At 34.5% G+C, this 19,340-nt stretch overlaps 1 pseudogene; it reads right to left on the bottom strand.

Annotated features, from left to right (window-relative positions):
- Window positions 1-7,585: 7,585 nt before the first annotated feature.
- LOC138143345 (thioredoxin domain-containing protein 15 pseudogene) overlaps window positions 7,586-19,340 on the bottom strand; it is an 80,197-nt pseudogene continuing 68,442 nt past the window's right edge.

Below are 19,340 nucleotides of genomic sequence, written 5' to 3'. Positions count from 1 at the left end.
ACACACACACACATACACACACAAATACATTGTGCTTGACTTGTGATAGAACATTCCAAGTTCATATTGCTCTAATCAGCTACAGTCCAATACACTGTACCTTGGCCCCAAACTATTGATGTCATTTGTCCTTTTCAAGTATGAAAAATTACAACCATATATTGAATGTGTTGTAGTTGGGTTTTCTTTATGTCATCTTGTAAAGCAATAGCTATTGAGCACCTGAGTCTTACTTCATCCACATTAATTCCTCTGCTTCTTGCCAATCACTAAATACTGATTATTGGAAAATATCAATTAAAGATTGTAGGATTGTTTTTAATGTTGGTGATCTAAATCAACATAAAATATGTGGTGCTGGAAAAACAGAAGTATTTTAGTGATTTCCTTTACACCAACCAGCCTTACGTACGTGTTCTGTATGCATGTGTTTCTCTTGTTTCTCTTCTGATCTCTCTTTAGATTATTTTATAATATTAGATGTCAAAGTTTCCTTCCAGAAAATAGTTTATTATCTAGTTGGGGAATATACTTCAACTGGATCAATTGTATTAAACTATAAACCATTGGAAGAGGACTTTAGTGAAACATGATAAATACACAAATGACTATTATACAAAAACAATAAAACAGAATTATAAACAAAGTTCTATTCCACACCTGGGATTCTTGGAAGAGGTCATCACTGACTAAGTGGATCTAGAGCACTTTCACATGAGAAGTTATAAATCAGAAGAACTTGAAAGGATGAATATACTGCAGTAACAAGGGATAGGCTAAGAGTATTTCAGATATAGGGGATGGCATGAACTGAGACTAAGAGGCAGGAAAGTATATGAGGTTTACAGAGCAGAGAAAGTCCTTCAAAGATGACTGAAATATAGATTTTGTGAAAAAATATTGTAATAGAAGGCTAGATAGGTAAAATAACATCATATTATGGAGAGTATTATATGTCAGAATAAGGAGTTTGAATTTTGTGTGGTAGACACAACACATTTTAAAAATCTTAATTCAACCAAGGAGTCGGTGACATGAATTTATGTGTGTAAGGACAAAAATTCTGTAAACTTTGAAAATTGAATTGGGAGGAAAGGACAGAAGCAAAATTATTGCAAAAACTCAGGAGGATAGTTGTGAAAGGACAAAGAGGAGGAAAAAGACTGGAGAAGTGTTGTGGAGTTGTGAAAAAGACTTGGCCATCAATTAGCAACAGTAGGTAAGGTAGTGAGAAGAGTCAAAGAACTTTTCAAAGGAATATCAAGGTTGGAATACAGAGGCAAAGACTAGATCTATATATATTTTTAATTGTGGTGGATTTGTTTGAAAGAGGATTATAAAAACTAGCAGGGATTGAGTTACTCAGAGTATTACCAACATAATTAGGCAAGTCAAAAGAAAAAATAGGTTCGGGAGAAGGGACAATGTTGGACTTGTGGGAAATCAAAGTAAATGTTCCCTGAAAAGATATGACTCAGAGAATCAGTCAACAATTATTTATTATTGTTTACTGTGTCAGATATTGTAGAAAGTACTGGGCATCCCAAAAAAGCCAAAAAAATTTGAACTGGACATATAGATTTTTGGAATTACTTGCTTAGAGACAATAATTTAGATTATAGTTGTAAGTGAAATTGACAAAGCAAAAAGTATAGTGAGATGGAGGGAAAAAGACAGAACTTGAATAATACAGACAGCGAAGACTACTGTTCACTTACAATCTGCAGCTCTGCTTGGTTTGAAGTCCCAGAAACATGATGCCACTATCAGGATAAGCTAATCACCTGATACATCACACATTCCAAACTCCCTCATACTACTATTTCTGTAAATGGGAGGCTGGAGGGTGGGGCACTAGACCCTTCCCAAGGCTTTCCTTTGTAGAGTGCTGGATCTGGATGTTCTAAGATTACTCTTCACTTTACTCCTTGATCCCTGCTTACTTTGAACTCCAAGTCTGGTATCCCTTGTCACTCACTTTCCAGTCTCTTTTTATGTGTTTTCTCCTATTAAATTGCAAGCTCCTCAGGGCAGGGGCAGTTTTGCTTTTTTCTTATTTGTAGCCTTTGTGCTTAGCACAAAGTCTGGCACATAGCAGGTGCTTAATTAATATTTATTGAATTCAATTGAATTGAACATTCACAGAAAGAAATCAGAAAAGTAGATAGATAATTTAGACAAGGAAGAACAAAAGAAGGGGTGAAATGTGTTTATGAAGAAAAAGCAACAATGGATCCACAATGAAAAGATGGGTTAAGAGTGCCAAAAGATGTATCATAGTCAAATAAGATGAGGTGTGAGCAAAGTTTTTTGGAGTATGAAATAAAGTAGTTATTGGTGACCTTTGGGAAACCAGTTTCAGCTAGATCCCAGGTTGCAAGTGTTCATGAAAAAGTGGAGCCTGTTGATATGTCATATTTTCAAGAAGTTTGACAAGGAAGAAGAGGAAGATGGGACTTTATTTGGAGGTAGCAAAGTGATCAAGGAAAAACTGTATTTAAATGATGCAGAAACTTATACTTGTTTTTAGGTAGGTAATATGGAATCAGTAGACAATGAGAGATTGAAGATGCATGAGAAAGGTTGATGACTGATAGAAAAGTACTGGAAGAAAGAGGAGGGAAAGGTATCAAGGATACACTGGTAGAGGGTTAAACTTTAGTGAGTTACATCATATACTAATTTCATGTTTATGTAGCATCACCTTGTTTATTGGCATATTCATTTCCAGAGCTGTCATCAGAAGTCATTTTTCAAATATTTTGCTTATTTAGAATTCTAAACATATAATTCTCTCTGTTTCTCCTTATTATCCATGCCCTCTATCTATCATCATAGACTTTCTCTCATATGGTTTTTTTTAACATTTCCTAGCATTAAGATATTTAGCCAGTGGTATATTCATTCTTACCAGGAGCTGTACTGATTTCTCATTTTTATAATAAAGTGAATTTTTAATGGAATGAGAATAAGAGAAATTAAAAAAAAATCTGTTAATTCCTTTCTAAATTTACTAAAATCAGATTATGTCTGTTTCCTTAAAATTTTCCATTTAGTGAATAACGAACTAGAAAATATTTATATTTTTCTCCTTTAATTTTTAAAATGAATTTAAATTCTAACTCATTTAACCAAATGGACGTTAAAGTAAGAAAATATGTGTATATTATAATAAGAGAGTATATGTATATACATTCATATATATGTTATAATTAGATAATATATGTATATGTGTGTACCTCATAAGATAATATATGTGAATATATGCATAGACAACATATGTATACATCTATTTATATAATTTGGAATAGAAATGTGAATCTACATGTATTTCTTCCCAAAATGTCTTAGATTTTCCTAAAAAGGATGCAATCAGGGAAAGTGAATCTCAGTAGAGAGATGTGCTAAAATTAAAAATAAAAAAGTAGCCAGTAGAATAAGTTCTGGTACAGTCAATGCTGGTATTGAGTGAAGTTTTAATATCTGTTCAGTGACTCATCAAGCAATTAATCATAATTAAAAGCCAATTTTCTAAATATAGACTTCCCTGGGCATTTTTTGAAAGGTTACTTGAAGATGAAGGAAATATTCCAAAAGTATTTTGTTGAAATTATAACTAAAGAAAAATTGTTCTGTTCCCTGGTGACATTTTTCTGCAAAGAGCAAACTGCTTAAACAAAATTATTACCATTTATCAATAAAAAAAGTGTACAATTTAAGACAAAATGAATAGGTGATGCCTTTCCAGACAATGAAATTGGCATTAAATTACAAATCAATGGAATATGACTCATGACACATTTAAGAGGGTACAACTATTCCAAATAATGATATTCAAAACAAGATTTTGTTTTGTTTTGTTTTGTTTTTCTTTTAGGACACTGTTTCTGGAAGTTACTTGTGTTCTAGTATACAGGGAATAGTTAAATACAATTCCAAATTCTGAGTCCATATAAGAAATCCTGTTTTAAGTACTTACTTCATAAAGTGAACATTGTTTTAGAATTTGGCCTGTTCTATTTTTGCTGATGTTGTTGTTCTTTTCAAGAGTATGGGGCAGCAGAGGATAATAAAAAGTATATAGTAACTTAAAATTTTGATGGTTATGAAACTAACTGAATCTGTTTTTTTTTACCCATATTTGTAATCATATATGCTGAGATAAATATACAATGTGAATGTCTCTTACCAATTTGAGGTGGGGGGAAAGGACCATATCCCAAAGCAAGACTTTACAGTATTCTAGAATAATTGAGGCTAAAGTGGGTCTTAATATAGCAAATTCTTTCACTATGTCAGAAATTATTTGAACTTCATTTAATCAAATTTTTCTTTTACTATTTAAAAAGGGTATTTGCATTTATATTTCCTTCACCCAGCATTTATATATCATCTACTTTGTGCCAGGCATTGTGTGAGGTAATACAAAGATAAAAATTAATCAGTTCCTCATCTTACTGAGCTTATCTTTGGCTGGGAGGCATATTATCTTTTTCTGCCATACATGTACACCACATATATATTTTTTACATATATTTCTATACACACATTAAATATGTGTGTATGTATGTATGCATTCAACATTTTAAATATGCCTACTAGGTGCCAGGCACTGTCCTAAGTACTAGGGATACCTATAAGAAAAAAAATCAATCTCTGACCTCAAGGAGCTTACAATATATGAGGAAAATATGATATACAAAAAGAAGCTAGAAAGGGGAGTGGCAAGTTGCCATATTTGTGTGTATTAGATACAGAATTGTGAATAGATATATAATTAAATTAGAAAATATAAGAAAATTCACTCCCAAATATGCCCACAAGCACCTCCATATAGCATATAATGTCCTTCCACATGGCTTATAATATGTCATGACAGAGAGACAGACAGAAAGAGGAGAGAGAGAGAGATATTATATCTATAGTTTACATTTATATATAATATCTACATGAAATATATGATTTAAATTTTATCTATACATAGATTATATCCCTTCTTATTTATCCTTTTTTCTCCAAGAGGACAGATAACATCATGGAGGTAATATCCTTAGTTGAGTGTTAATTGGGTTTAAATAAGGCCAAGCTGTGCAAAGTCTTCAGTCTCAATCTCTTCTCCAGTCATCAAAATTCAACGGCAAAACAAAAGTCAATATGACTGACCTTGGCCTGGTATGCAATGGGTGACCTTATTCTTTCCCAAGTCTCTGTTTGTCTGAGGCAATACCCATTCAATAATTAAGCTTGTCAAGAATTGAGACAAAAGATTGTCTAATATGCTATCACAAAAATATCAATCTAGGAGGGGAAGACTTTCCTAGCTTAGGGCAAGATCAGTAAACAATTGCTGTTTACATTCATTTTAAGTCTTTAAAATCTAAACAATGAGTCATAAGGGCTTGGGCCATTGAATGAAAGCTAGAATGATTTGAGTTTAGAGTCAAGTAGCTCTATTTGGAAAACAATGGGCTCTTTTAAAGACTATATTTTCAGACCCATATTTAAATAAATAATCAATAAAAACTGTATGGAACAAAAACTAGTCACATATTTTTGAAAAAAAAATTGAAATAAAAAGCCTAGCCCTTAAACTCTCAAATAGCATCCAAAATAAAGCAACCAAAAGTTGTATTTCTATGGACAGCATGCTCACATGTAAAAATATGGTGCCCCAAGGGGAGAGAGGGGTCAAATGTGTCAAGGGAAGAAATAGCAGAAGCAGTAGCAGAGGCAGAAGAAAAAGGAGGAGGAGGAAGAGGAAGAGGAAAGGGAGTTTTCATTGCTGAATAATCTTCATAAAATTATAAATTTTCTAAAACAGTGCCATAGAATTTAGAATTTTTGCTTCTGAACAACAATGTTGTCTGGAAACCTTTTAATTAGTTCATTGTTTTGAAAACTTTTTATTCAATTTTATTTTCACTTCTAAATTTTTTCCTTTCTTCATTCTCCACTACCCATTGAGTAGGCAAAAAAAAATACTCATGAAAAATATATATTGTCAAGCAAAATAAATTTCCACATTAGTCACACTGACCTCCATCCCAAAAAAGAAAAGAAAAGAAAATTTCCTTCAGTCCATACTCTGAGTCCATTACTTCTCTATCTGGATCCATGATGAAATGGATCCTCTGGAACTTTGGTTGGTCATTGTGTTGATCAGAGTTACTAAGGCTTTCAAAGTTGATCATTTCTTATAATATTTCTGTTATAGTATAAATTATTCTCCTGGTTCTTCTCACTTCACTTTGCATCAGTTTAAACAAATATTCTTAGAGTTTCTTTTTCAATCATCCCCTTCACTTTCTTTTTTTACAGCACAATAGTACTCCATCACATTTATGTATCAAAACTTGTTCATCCATTCTCCAATTGATGGGCCTCTCCTTAGTTTCCAATTCTTTGTCACCGCAAAGGGAGCTACTATAAATATATTTGTACATATGGGTCCTTTTCCTCTTTATTTCATCTATTTGGTAACCTCCAAAGAGTTTTGAGGAATAACTCCAACTTGCTTTCAGGAATGGTTAGACTAGTTCATAGCTCCACCAATAGTGCATTCATGTACCTGTTTTCCCACATCTCAAATATTTGTCATTTTCTTTCTCTGTCATCTTAACTAATCTAATTATTATGAGATAGTAACATCAGAATTGTTTTAATTTGCATTTCACTATTAGTGATTTAGAGCATTTTTTCATATGACTATTAATAGCTTGGATTTCTTTCCTCTGTAAACTAACTGCCTATATATCCTTCGATAATTTATCAACTGGGGAATGGCTTTGATTCATCAAAATTTGGCTCAGTTCCCTCTATGTTCCAGAAATGAGACCTTTACCAGAAAAACCTGATGCAAAGTTTTTCCCCAGCTTCCTGTTTTTCTTCTAATCTTAGCTGCATTGGTTTTGTTTCTGAAAAATCCACTTAATTTTATATAATGAAAATTAGCCATTTTAACTCCATTGAGCCTCTTAAATCTCTCTTCTTCAATCATGAATACTACCCCTATCCCTAGTTATTTTTTTAATCCATATGTTTGACTGGTTATTTCTTCCATACTCCAATGTTGATGATAACCTGTCTAAATCATCTAACATTTTGAGCTCATTTTGATAAACAGTGTGAAATGCTTGTTCATACCTGGTTTCTGCCAAACTATTTTCCAGTTTTCCTAACATTTTTTGTCAAATAATGAGTTCTTCCTCCAGCACTTGGGATCTTTGGGTTTGTTAAACACTTGGTTATTGTCCTCCTTTGCTTCTTTATACAGAATAGTTTTTCACATTGAAAACTGAGTTCCTTAAATTTTAAGTCCAAGCACTAAAAAACCAAAACAATTAATTTTATGGATCTTTTCATGTTTTTTTTTTGAAAGAGTAGTATACAACACCAATGTGCAGTTTTTTTTACACATTTGTTAGCTTAAAAGCAAAATTATTTTAGCCTAAGTTAAAATGTAATACATGGAAAACAATTGAATTTCCGCATAAGTTTCTGAAAACAAATACTGAAATTAAGCTTTCCAATTTCATCTTTCAGTCTATTATTACTGTGGAAGTTCACATTCTTGTCTAGGAGTCAGCTATAAAATACTTTCAGTCCAAATAGTAGCATATGTAACAAAACTAAATAAAAAAAGAATAAGGAAAATAAAAACAACCAATACACACTTTTCATCAAGGTGATGGGAAGAGGCCCTATTTGATCATCTCCAGTTACTATCACAGCATTCTTGGCTTCTATCCCTGTTTGACTAAAAATGAAGCCTTTTAGACTTTCCAATGTCTGATCTGTATGATTAAATCTCACAATTGGTTTAGCTCCTTGAAATAACAAGATGTTGAGAACAGCCACAGTGCCAAATCTTATAGAGAGACTGCTATGCTGAGAAGCATTCAATGCCAAAAAATGAAGAGATGGAAACGTTCGTGGTAAAGGATTAAAATGTGGAGCCAGAAAAACAACATCAAGGGGTGTAAAGTAAGACTAATGTACAATGACTACTGTTTGGTTTTTAAAATTTCATCAAGTCCTGTGAAACATTTAGAATTTGCAAAGTGAAACTTTCTAAACTAGTAACATTTCTCTCCTCACAATTCATCTTTGGAGCTTTGCCCTCTCTGTACTATTAGGGTCCTCTTTAGGTGGTGGACTTGAGGAAACAACTTCGAGACCTACATTATATTCTTCTACTTTATCAGGAATATTTGCTCCAGATATAATTAGAGAAAAAAGCCTTTTGTGGATATTGCATTTAAGCCTTCAACTCTAGTATCACCACTTCCTATTGAGGTCTGAAATGTGCCTGTGTTTTGCCTCTTTTGGAATCACAGATATTAAATGATCACCATTTACTTCATTTCCCAGGGTTGCATAAGCTATTTTTCCAGTGTTCTGTTTTGTCTACCCAGGTTAATGTTCTCCATTATTTAAATGGACAGCGTCTAGATTGAGAGGTAGTTCATTTTCATGTATGCCTGCTGTTCAGACAATGGGCCTTCACTTTCCTCAGCAAGGCATTGGGTCACAGGCCCCCAGAGTCCTTAGCAACATGGGCTACCACAGGAAGAGCCACATGGCAGTGGCAAGGTACTCCACTCTTCATTCTTTAGGAGGATCAATGACATCAAAAGTTGTTATCTTGACTTACATGTGAATTGTATTTAAGGAAGGCATCTCTCTCTCACACACACACATGCACACACACACATGCTCACACACATACATTTGAAATAAGCCTGAGGCAAATTGAGTCATGTTTTTCCCCCCCAGGCAAGGTTACAGTTTATTAAAAGTGATGTACATATCTGTTAATAAAGTGGGTCACACTGGACATCTCAGCAAAGCCAGGAACCCAGATGGTAAAAAACAAAATATTGAGACATAAGATAGGAGGTGATTGGGGTAGTTGGGAAGTCTTACAATTGACTGCAATTGGGGTAAATGGGTTGGCCTTCAGGTGTAGATGACAATGCCGCTCTGACAATTAAAGTGTGTTATTTGCTTTATGGACCACAACTGTCTGTAGTAATCTTTGCTAGAAAATTGGAATCACCCCAATCAGGATCACCTGTTTGGCTGTCTCCATGGGGAGACCAAACTACCAAATCACCCCTGTTTATTTTTTTTACAAGGGCAGGCAAGGGCCAGAACAACTATCCCTTGGGGAGGGGCTCAGCCTAATCTTGTTTCTATTTACAGAAAACAAAACAGAGGTCTCAGGTTAAGCTGGTTAGCAAGTAAATTTGAATGATTAGAGGCATGAAAACAAAATATGGGGTTATTTTAATACAGACAAAGGTCCTGAATTCTAGTGTGGAAGCTCTGTGATTATAGACAAGGGGACAGAAAGAAATTATACTGTTGAAGTAGAAAGAACAGGACTTGATAAATCATTGATAGTGAAAGGCAGAAGGGTCAAGAATGCAACTGAGATTGTGAATCTGGAACCATTAATCTTAAGGGCTGAAATAATTTTTTTATCTCTCTATAGAGGAAAGGAAATAGATGCAAAGAAAAATGAAATTCTTAATAGAACTTAAATGAATAGAAAGAAGTGTTCACTTCTTAGGTCTCTGTGTGTATATATTTGAGTGTGTGTGTTTTAATTTTACATGTAAAGATTGTTTCATCAAGGAAACTGAAGAGTATTTTCTTAGCTTCCATATCAATTCCTATAATTTTGAGCCAAAGGAAATGGAAACAATTAAAGAGGATGAAGATAGGCTGTATTTCATGTTTTATAAATCTGTCATTAGCGGATATTCTCTGAAGGTCATTTGTTTAGGGAAATTTCATGGAATATAATAGTCACTCTTCAGTACAAGTTATTCAGAAGAACGATTTCACTTAATTCATTGATGAAAATTAAGTATTAGTCACAAGACATGAAGTTTTGATTTGTAAAACTGTAGCTTTTTTTCTTTGGGCTACATATTATATAGCCATAATACATTTTAAGTGTTTTCCTATGATTAAATAAGGCTAAAATAATTTTCCAAAGTTTATGTTCCACTCATCACTTTTTCACATCTGCTATGTTGTCAAATGAGGCCACAAGTGTGATTCAGTTTAGAAAATTCAGTGGAAGATGAATATGCTTCTCTAAGGGAATCAGGAACGTTCTGAGTTAGAAGGAACCCCAAAATCACATAGCCCAATTCATATCTGAGCAGTAACTACAGTATGCCTTCCATACTCAGTGAGCTTGGGGAGCTCACTGCTTCTGGAGGCAACTTGTTTGACTTTTGAACAGCTCTAAATTTTGCCAACCCCATCCCCTAACCCCAGCATTGTTTTTAACTGAAATCTGTCTCTGGCTTTTACCTTTTTCTACTTGTACTGCCTTTGGGGGCAGAAAAACAAATATCCCTCCCATAATGCGGTCTTTCAAATACTTAAAATATATTCAAATATCATTCTCCAGGACTGCTTCCCCCTCCAAAAAAATATTTTCTTCTGGAGGCTAAACATCTTAATTTCCTTCAACTAGTCATTTCATGACCTAGTTCCATGTCTTCACACTATACTGTTCACTTCTCCTCCCTCACCCCCACCTTTTGTTGTTTTTTTTTTTCAAAATTATCAATGGTCTTTCTAAAATGTATTGTTCAGAAGCTAGTATAGTAGTGTAAGATAAGACCTGATAAGGTCAAAATCTCTTGTTCCAGATGGGCATTTTGTTTCTTCCCATTCACTTTTTTTTGACAGTCGACCTTCTATTGATCCATGTTGAAGTCTTTTTCACTTGACCTGGGGTCTAATTTGTCTGCTCCATTGTGAACTTCTGCAATTCATTCTTGAAAGTGAAGTTAGTTCTTTATATATACCTCCATTAAATTCAGCAGCCTAGGCTGGTTGCATTGTTCCAGTCTGCCAACACCTTTTTGGATCCCAATTCAGTTGCCACTGTATTAGCCTTCTCTCATAGGTTTCTGTCAACTGCTAATGTATAAGCATTCCATTTCTTCTGGTACACAAGTTATAAATAAAAACTGTGGAATAGAACAAGGCCAGTGACAGATTCCTATGGTACTACACTATGCTGTGATTAATTCACCAAACAACAATCTTCAGGTTTGGTCTTAACCACTTTTCAATCTTTTTGCCTGTCCTATCATCACAATCCATGAATTTCAATACTATTCACAATGATTTTAAGAGAGATTTTGCCAAATGTCCCAATGAACTCAAGAAATATTTATATTATGAGATGCATTTTAGTATGGTGGCTAGAGAGTTGGACCTGGAATCAGGGACATCCAATTTTCATTCCAGACTCTTATAATACTAGTTACATGATCATGTGAGATCCACTTAACCTCTCTGAGACTCGGTTTCCTCACATGTAAAGTGAGAATGATAATAGCATTTACCTAAAAGATTTTCTGTAAACACACACACACACAGACTAATATGCACACACACACACACACACACATACAAGATAATACAGGTAAAAGCTTCACAAAATCTTAAGTGCTACATAAATCTGAGTTATTATCTGTGGCATTCCCCTGATATACCAGTTTAGTAACCCTGTCAAAAATCTGTCAAAGTAGTTTCTGATGTGTTATGCATCTTTAATAAATGGAATAATATTCCCTGAATTAGAGTTCTAAAGAAAGCTGACACTTAAAAAGTACTGATTTTGACATATCAATCAAAATTCCTTGTGCAATTTTGGAAAATATAGTATCCAAAGGGATTTAAATGAATCTGATCTTTAAAACTGCCAGATGGCTATAAGAAAATATCAGATGTTTTATTGAAGGCCTTCAGAGAATTAATCTGTCTTTGAAAGCTATTAGTATTTATAAAGAAATATATCCTAATTGAAAAAAAAAAAGAACTGTATTAGATGAGAAATAAGAGCTAACATTTCATAGATTTTATTGAAAAAAAAAATGAGCTTTAGTGACTTTTAGAGTGATTCTACCAAGATACATAATTTTAAAAAATGTATATGCTTGTATTCATGTACTTATATAATGAAAATTCCCAGAAGTAAAGGACTATTACATGTTAGTCTTTATACTAATACAGTACAAAGCATAGTGCCTTCCTCATAATCATATAAATGCTTAGCCAATGGAATGGTTATCATGATTAATAACAGACTTTTGTTGAGTAACCAAAAGACTATATATTGATAATTGTAGTAAATGTATAATTGTAAGATTTATATGTTGAAGAGTTTGTAGAAACAACTCAGCTGAGATTCATATATCTTTGACCTTGTTTACCTTGTCTGTTCAATGACTTGAGAGGTGATTTATGTTTACAGTATATTTTTTTGGAAGATGGAAGAATAAATAGAGTTGACTTAGATGGTATATTAGAGATCATCTAATTCAAATCCACGCTTTTATAGATGAGAAAGCTAAAGCCTAGGGAAATTAAGTAACTTATCCAAAGTCACACAATGAGGCAATAAAGAGTTAGGAGGTGAACTAATTTTTATGATGCCAAATACCATTTTTTTCCCTTTTTACTAAAAGTTTATAGAGAAGCAGGGCCCAGTTTCTTTTTAGATTGATAATTTAAAATGGTTACATCTTAAACTGAGAAATATGATTCAGGATGTATAAGGAAAAACATGCTATATTTTTAAATTAAGTAAATCTAATATTTACATTTATTTAATACCAACCCTGTTAGAATATAGTTCTTAACATTGTAAGACCAAAATCTTTTCTAGTAATCTTAAAATGTGCCAGGAAATGATGAATCTATTACATTTCTTAAATGGTCCTAATAAAATATAGAAACCCTTTTTTGATGACTTTTAGTTTCAATTTGAAATAAAAAAAACTGAAAGATATATTTACAGGATTATTTTGCTTATTCCAAAGAATTTATTCCATCGAAAAGTCTATTTAGGGTGGAGTCAAGATGGCAGATTAGAAGCAGGACCTCTGCCTGTCTCCTGCTTCCACCTTCCCCAATCAATGTAAAAAGGGGAATCTGAAGAAACTTTGGAGCTGCAGAATGCGCTAAATGACACAGAGAAGCTAACCATCTGTTAAGGACAGCCTGGCAGGCTAGCAGGAATGGGCCAGCGCAATGCTCTGGGAGGTGAGCCCAGGCTCATGTGAGCCAGAAGTTTTAGCCCCAGGGTGGGGCTGACCAGCAGCCCCAGGAGGGACTCCAGATCAGCAGCATCTGTGACCATTTCCAGATTTATCAACACATAGATGCAAAGGACAAAATGAGAGGTCAGTGCAGCCTGGACTTTGGGACCCAGTAAGTGGGAGTATTGGCTTTTGCCCTAGGGGTGAGAAGCTGCTGAGAAGCCAGCACAGCCAGCCAGCTCCACATGGCAGCTTTAGCTCCTGGCCTGCAGAGTGTAGGGGGGCCAAGCGACCAGTTTAAGGGGTAATCACTCTTTCTTTAACCTTCTTGGATCTGGATTACAGTCTAGGGTGGAAGTCCTGGGGTATGTGTCCGGCTTTCCAGAGCATGTGGAGGACTCAGAGAGGGCACCCATCTAATACCTCCAGCAGCTGAGTAAACCCCACCATTTGTGACGAAAGCTCCCCTGTCTGGTGGCAAGTCCTACTGTGGCAAAAAGCCCAGGGGTCAAGTGACTGAGGGGCAACATGACCAGGCAAAGGAAACAAAGCAGATGGAAGATTCCAACATTAGATTTCTATTTTGGGGACAAAAAGGAGCAAAGCATGGAACCGGACAAAGACAGTGAAGTCATAACTCCTGCAACAAAGGCTTCAAAGGAAAATACGAGCTGGTTACAGGCCATAGAGGACCTTAAGAAGCAGATAAGAGAGGTGGAGGAAAAATTGGGAAGAGAAATGAGAATGATGCAAGAAAATTACAAAATGAGAGTCAACAGCCTGACTGAGGAAAATCACAGCTTAAAAAATAGACTAACTCAAATGGCAAAGGAGACTCAAAAAGGAAATGAGGAGAAGAATGCCTTAAAAAGTCGAATTTGCCAGATGGAAAAAGAATCTCAAGCTCACTGAGGAGAACCATTGCTTCAGAATTAGATTGGAGTAAATGGAAGCTAATGACTTTATGAGAAATCAAGATGCTGTTAAAGAGATCCAAACAAATGAAAGAATAGAAGGCAATGTGAAATATCTCATGGGAAAAACCACTGACCTGGAAAATAGATAAAGGAGAGAGAATTTAAAAATTACTGGACTACCTGAAAGCCATGATCAAAGTAAGAACCTAGAAATCATCCTCCAGGAAGTTCTCAAAGAAAACTGCCCTGATATTTTAGAACCAGAGGGCAAAATAGAGGTTGAAACAATCCACCAATCACCTCCTGAAAAAGATCCCAAAAAGAAAACTCCTAGGAATATTATAGCCAGGTTCTGGAATTCCCAGATTAAGGAGAGAATATTACAAGCAGCCAGGAAGAAACAATTTGAATATTGTGGAGACACCATCAGGATAACCCAGGATCTGGCAGCTCCTACACTGAGGAATCGAAAGACTTGAAATATGATATTCCAGAGGTCAAAGGAGCTGGGATTAAAAGCAAGAATCACCTACCCAGCAAAACTGAGTATCATGTTTCAGGGGAAACTATGGTCACTCAGTGGAATAGAGGACTTACAAGCATTCTTGATGAAAAAACCAGAGTTGAATAGAAAATTTGACATTCAGATACTGGTGCAAGAGAAGCATGAGAAGGTAAACAGGGAAAAGAAATCATAAGACACTGATCAAAGTTGAATTGTTAACATTCCTATATGGAAAAACAATAACTGTAACTTATGTAAATTTTCTCACTATGAAAATAGTTAAATGGAATAGAAATATATGTATACATATGTATATATATATATATGAGAGTATATGGGCATATGAATAAATATGTGAGTGTGTGTATATATGTTTACAGGTATACATAGATAGAGGGCACAGGACCAATTTAACAGGAAGGGATGATACTTAAAAGGTGAAATTAAGAGGTGAGAAGGGAATATAATGAGAGGAGATAGGGAGAGACAGAATGGGGTAAACTATATCATATAGAAGAGGCAAGGGGAAATGGTTTCAATGGAGAGCAATAGGAAAGCAAAAGGAATGGGTCAACCTTATTCCCATTGAATTTGGCTTGGGGAGGGAATGAAATAGACACTAAATAGGGTATCTCACCCTACAGAAGAATATGGGGGAAGGGGATGAGAGGGGTGATGATGGAAGAGAGGGCAGTCTGGGGGGGGAGGGAAGTTGGAAGCACCCACTTTTGATCAAATCATTGACATGCAGTTTTGTCTGTGATAATGTTCTGAATCCAGTACAATTTATATATTGAATCCCAAAGGATTATTTGAGTTATATACTTGTAATACAGAGTTTTATCATATGTTTGGTTATGAGATGTAGCAACTTTGTTACGTATAATTCTAGCTACCATGTTGTCTTGTTAGATATTATTAGATATTCAATAAATACTCAATTTTTATAGCCTGCAGAAAAAAAAGAAAAGTCAATTTAGCAAGGAAACAAACCAAAAATATAATGAACTGTTATACCAAATGAAGTAAGAGAGTTGATAAGCCTATAGAAGGAATTCATAGATCATGTGTGAGTTCATGCCAAGATGAGGCTTTCTCCATATGTACTATACTCCTACCTTTCAAGGATCACATAGGGGACTTCCTGAATGCTTACCTTCTATAAAATATCATGGAAAGTAAAGATTTCATATAAATTTTTTCCATTTCTCAGTCCATATTTTAGCTAATTCTGGGGCATTTTCTCCCCGGATCCTAGTATAGTCTATTGGGAAGGTGTGTTGCTGTCAGCGTTGTTTAAAATAAGTTTCTCTTTTCCTTGATCTTAGGCAATAAATGCCAGTGTTGGGAGGACACAGATCTATAAACTTTATAGCCAGATTTGATAATGCTAGTTTTAGTTCTCAGGGGAAAGGGCTTTATAGGGAAGCAAGCAAGCTCTTGGCTTACCAAAAGGTAAACTATGTATATTTGAGTGTCCTAGATGACAGAACTGTTTCTCCAATAAATATAATCCAGAATTTCTGAGTGGAACTGAATGTAATTATTTGATATATCTAAAAAAGCAGCATAAGCCATTTGAAGATATTCTTGTTTCCCATGTTGTATTTCCTTCCATTTTTATTTTTCTTTCACGAGCAATGTTAAAGGAACTGCTTTTATTCAATAAGTTATCATGGAGATTTAGGGGAATATTAATAATTTACTGGCCAAAGGGTAACAAGAAATACTATAGAAATATCTCCAGATTGCATTATTCTTGGTTTGATTGTGAATGGAGATGACTGCTTCTATGGTAATATGGCATCTCAATATTGTACTTAGGAAGTCTAATTAGGGCATCATATGATTCTCAGCATTTGGTGAGCTTTACAGAAACCACTTCAAACTGTCTCTGCTTTGCTTTCCTTAACCATTAATGGGATTTTAGCTTTAAAAATAGGCATGAAGGGAGTTGTCAGCAGGAGGATGTCTTGATGTTTCATCACAATGCCACTGGTAGCAGGGATAAAAGGGAGTTGTGAATCTTCTGTTACTTCATCTGCTAAGATTAATCAGAGTGAATGTTTGAGTTACCAATTAGGTCCTTGGGGCCTAAAGTTTCCACTTCTTTAATCTGTCATTTCTCCTAAAGAAGAATGGTCTTTAAAAATAAGGAATGATTTATGATTTGGGACACCTAAAATACTGTGATTTGGTTCAGAAGCCTCCTCAAATCTGGTGGGCCTTTAAATTATAAAGCAATTGCATTCAGAATGCTACATAAACTTTACAAGCAGTGCAGCATTATGGATAGCATGTTGAAGACAGTAAGATAAGAGTTCAAATTCTGTGTCTGACACTTTCTAACTATGTCACCACAAGCTTAACTTAACTTCTGTGTTACTCAAGACTTCTCCATTAATTCATAGACAAGTTGAACATTGCCTTGGTGAAGAGTTGCCCACGCTAACTTTTGTTATTATTGTTTAGTCTTTTTTCAGTCATGTCCATCTCTATGTGATCCCTTTGGGAGTTTTTTTGGCAAAGATACCATACTAACTAAATCACAATATATTTCTCTAGTTTAGAATATAATCAATTTTGGTCAAAGTGGTTACCATAAAGATAACATACATTCCCATAGCATTTTAATAAGTATTTTTAAATAAGGATCTGCTTTTTCGCCCTTGAGTTTGTAGCTCTCTGATAACTGCAGGTTATCTCTTAACAACAGCACTAATACCTACACTGTTTTTTAATTTTGACAGGGAGGTCCTTAATATTTTATTCTGAATGTTTAATAAACATGCTATCTCCTGCCTCTGAACCTTGTTATATTAAATGCTGTCAAAATGGATTTATCAGATTGGATAGTTTACAAATCCCTGAGTAAGCAGTTATTTTGCCACATGCATTATGAAATTTGGGATATATTAGCTAAAGAGTTACTCAGTTTGAGCATCCAGAAATACTTAAGTTATGCTTAGTAGGTTAGAACATAATAATTTCTATAGCATTTTTTAAAAGCTTAATTACAAGAAAGCCATCTTTGCTTTATGGACTGGACTTAATATACCTTCCCATTTCAGGAAATGCCAGACAATATAAAGAGTATAAATGATATATTCCTGTTTTGGAGTGATTGGTAGGGGAAAGACAGGGAGAAAATGTGTAACTCAAAGTCTTATGGAAATGAATGTTGTAAACTAAAAACAAACATAAAATTTAATTTCAAAAAAGAAGTGTGAATGGCTAGGTGCATTCTACTTTTGTGTTCCCTGTCCCCATTGACTACACTCTTTGTGTAAGATTCAAACTTTTCTTTCTCCTTTAAAATAGATCAATTTATGAAGATCTGTTTTATCAAATGTCAAGTGGTCCTGAAAAGGACTAAGCAGGCCAGACATCAGAAGTACTAGTCTACCTGCATACATCCTTCACCCCAATGTGTGTGTGTGTGTGTGTGTGTGTGTGTGTGTACTTGAACATACAAAAGTTATTATTGTTGGCTTACAGTGAGGCATCCAATGAAACACATATCTAGAGCCCATAATTCATTTTATAATGGGTTCTTTTGACTCTTTACTAAAGCCCTTCCTTTATCTACTTTAGCTGCAATGTATCCTTAGTTTTTCCATTATTTTTCTCTTGGATATTCAGGGAGTAAGGAAGCTGATGATAAGGATTTCCTTAGATAGCTATCTCAAAATCATCAAGAAAGTCATCTAATTAAATTATAAAAAATATGCTAGGTTATATCCTTAGTTTTTCTGAAATAAAAAAGAGTTGATGGTTTGGTAGAGTCATAGAAAAAAAATGTCAAATAAAGAGCAATGCATAAAAAAATGTATTTTCAATGACCGCCTTAAATGGAGAATTTAATTTGAAGACACTGATTATAAGTCACATTTCTGATAATAATCATGCCACTGGCAAGCATCAGAGTCTATGCTATTTTAATTCAGAATATCATTGCTTTACTGCTTTTCATTGAGACCAAAAATTTTATCCAAAATCATTGAGGATTTCTCCATTTCTTTTTGTTTGTATTAAATTAAAACAGAATATAAAAAAAATGGTTTGGTGATTTTTGTAATTAAATCAGAAACCAAAGAAAGCTTTAGTTAAATAATGATATACATGTGTATCCTACTTTTTCCCATCCCAAATGTGGATTATGTGAAAGTTGTCCTACACTTAAGGCTTAAAATGACTTGAGAGCCCTCATTAATGATTCTTTCACTATCTCAACTAGAAGAGAAAATAATTCAGAGGAAGGTATTAATAACAAGGAAAATGCTGCCATACACACGAATATACATTCTCTAACATAGCACCACACCCTGGGTAAAAAGAATAGTTATTGAAAACACATCTGCCCAGGCAGCACATATTGCTGTGATATACATGTAGTCATAGCAACTCACATTCCTAGGGTGGCATCTCTGTGCGAATACCTTTCTGTCTCCAATGCTGCTGTTTTCTTCCCTAAAAATATACTAATGTTGTGCTATTCTAGTGATATCATTGAATAGAAAGTTGCTTTGTCTTCTACCGAATATTGCTAAGATCGTCTGTTGATCAATTGTCTTCATTATATTGCCATATGCAGAAGTCTTTTCCCTGTTCTCTACTAGATCTATGTATTATTCATTCAGTGATTCTGTGGTGAATTGCAACTATGATGTCTTTTTTGTTTTTTCCATTGGAGAGAAGGTATCAGAGTTCCTTTAGTTTCTAGCCCCATTTTAATTTATCTCATTTGTGATTCAGACCTACAAACTTAACAAGATAGGCAGCCAGCAAGGACAATTTAAAAGAAAATTCTATTATTTTTCCTCTCCTTCCATTCTTTGAGCT

The sequence above is a fragment of the Petaurus breviceps genome, unplaced genomic scaffold (assembly GCF_028583685.1).
Source record: "Petaurus breviceps papuanus isolate PSGF00001 unplaced genomic scaffold, PetGlider_PUasm1.0 90638, whole genome shotgun sequence".
NCBI classification, from domain to species: Eukaryota; Metazoa; Chordata; class Mammalia; order Diprotodontia; family Petauridae; genus Petaurus; species Petaurus breviceps.
This window is presented reverse-complemented; position numbering and strand designations above follow the sequence as displayed.